The sequence below is a fragment of the Perca fluviatilis genome, chromosome 5 (genome assembly GCF_010015445.1).
Source record: "Perca fluviatilis chromosome 5, GENO_Pfluv_1.0, whole genome shotgun sequence".
Taxonomy (NCBI): Eukaryota; Metazoa; Chordata; class Actinopteri; order Perciformes; family Percidae; genus Perca; species Perca fluviatilis.
In genome coordinates this window covers 38,349,816-38,352,315 of record NC_053116.1, presented here as the reverse complement: position 1 = coordinate 38,352,315, position 2,500 = coordinate 38,349,816, and the positions used below count along the sequence as shown (strand labels likewise).

General features: G+C 39.2%; 1 protein-coding gene across 1 annotated transcript in view; it reads left to right on the top strand.

The window, feature by feature from the left end:
- The window catches only part of LOC120559059 (HEAT repeat-containing protein 1-like), a 9,067-nt gene that overhangs the window by 238 nt on the left and 6,329 nt on the right, over positions 1–2,500 (top strand). The window lies entirely within an intron of this gene.

The following is a 2,500-nucleotide window of genomic DNA, read 5'->3' as shown; positions in this document are numbered from 1 at the left end:
GTTAGCCTTGCTAGCTAGCCACATGTAGGCTAACGCTAGCATAACACTAACGTTACCGCTGATATAACGTTACTTTAACTAGTGTATATGAAATGAACTAGTCGTGTAAATACAGTATACAAAGGCTGTTCTCTGACTGCTGATGGATTACTAGATTACTATGTGATTACAGTAGTTTATGGGATACATTTCTGGTCTGGAGTTCAGCTACATGCCAGACTCCCTTGGAAAAACCGCAGTTTTAATGTGTTTTTACCTTTTTAAAAAGAGCACGTTCTACACAGACGTGAACTCAAGATTGTTTATTAACTTCCATCATCCACATTTTAATTCGGGATTAAAATAATGACTTTTTAAACTATATTTTTTTTCCCCTTTTCGCCATAAAAAGAAATGTTAAGTACTGCGTTTGCTATTAAGTTACAGCTATTACGGTTTTTGACCGGCCAAAGTTAGCAGAAGATGATGATTCATATCAAAGTGAAACCTGGAAGTCCAACGGTTTTCCAAGTGTTCAGAAGAACATGGAATTCATCCACCTGCCAAACCTCCCAAGGAAAACTGATGTTTTAAGGTTCTTTTGCTTATCAAAAAGAGCACGCTCTACACAGAATTGGAGTCGAGACTTTTCCTCAACTCAAAACATCCACTTTTCAATTCGGCATTACAAAGAATTACTTATTTAACTAGATTGTCTTTTCTTCTTGTAAAAGAAATGCTCTGTTCCGCTTTTGCAGCTTACAACTGTGCTATTAACGTTACGTTTATTACAGTTATTAAGGTATTAAGTAACAATGTCAAAGTTACCAGAAGATAAGGAGTGAGGTGGGGATCATGACGTTATTTTAGTAACCTGGAACTCTAATGGTACCAAGTTTTATTTAAAAAGGACAACGCACATTAATCAACATGAATACAGAGTCCAACATGTTAATGTGCCAGCTTTAGCCATACAGGCGAATTTTCATCTGCAGTCCCTAAAGCAGGTTGATGGCTTAACACAACAGATACGCTACAACAATACAACAAATACACATAACACAAGAAAGACATGTTAAATGACACAACCACTATTCCATATCAGGACAACTGGTAGCTTGATGGCATGAGAAACACACAACACAAGTATCATACACAGTAGACACAGGTACAAGTGCATAGACACACATTAGGACTCATCAACAGCACATAAGCACACACAAAGACACTACTGTAGCCATGAAGACAAACACATTATTCAGTGTATGTGCTGCTCGAAAGGAAAAAGCTGACTGTCTAAAGTACTTTTTCTACGTGGTATTTTACAATCCCCTCTTGTAGATGCTCTGGTGGATGAGTTTAGATTTTGTTGAATTAGTTTATTGAGTGGAGGGGGAGCCATACCATGAACTGCCTTGTTGCCTAAATGTGTTACCTATACAAATAGAGCTGCCTTGGCTGTCCTTTTCCTCATGTTGTCTTCCCATCAACCTGCAACTTTTAGTTTTTCTGAGTCAACATTTTAAATGAAAAACCTTTTTATCAACATTTTGGTCGTCTTTTTTCGACACTTTTGTAGCTTTCCCACCGATGCTTTGGTCACTGTCTTCAACGTTTGTCGACTTTTTCTGAGCCTTTTAAAGTTTTTGAAGTTTTTTTTGCCCAAATTTTAAAAGTTTTTTTTACATTTGTCACTTTTTTCGACATTTGTGTCACTTTTGTGACATTTTATCACTTTTATTGTCAAATTTTTCAAAATTTTTGTCACTTTTTTTGACATTTTTGTCACTTTTGACTTTTTTGTCACTTTTTTCAAAGTTCTTTTATCAGTCAATTTTTCTTTACGTGCTATAACATTGACTGAAACACCCAAATTGAAAGAAAGTAGTGAACCATCCACGATATTTTTTTGGACAATTTATTTGAAAGAAAACCCAAATTTCTGATACAGAAATTCTTTGAAAATGGGTCAGATTAGACCTGAGGTCACCAGGAGGGATAAACATACTTATGTAATGTTTCCAGACAGTTGAGGCATCCTTCGGACTGTGCTGGGTTCGGGTTCAGGTAACAGTGAGTGCTGGGTCCATGTCCAGGTAACAGTGAGTGCTGGGTCCATGTCCAGGTGCAAGTGAGCGCTGGGTCCATGTCCAGGTAACAGTGAGCGCAGGGTCCATGTCCAGGTAACAGTAAATGCTAGGTCCGTGTCCAGGTAACAGTGAATGCTAGGTCCGTGTCCAGGTAACAGTGAATGCTAGGTCCATGTCCAGGTAACAGTAAATGCTAGGTCCGTGTCCAGGTAACAGTGAATGCTAGGTCCGTGTCCAGGTAACAGTGAATGCTAGGTCCATGTCCAGGTAACAGTGAATGCTGGGTCCATGTCCAGGTAACACTGAGCGCTGGGTCCATGTCCAGGTAACGGGTAACAGTGAATGCTGGGTCCATGTCCAGGTAACAGTGAATGCTAGGTCCATGTCCAGGTAACAGTGAATGCTAGGTCCATGTCCAGGTAGGTCCATGT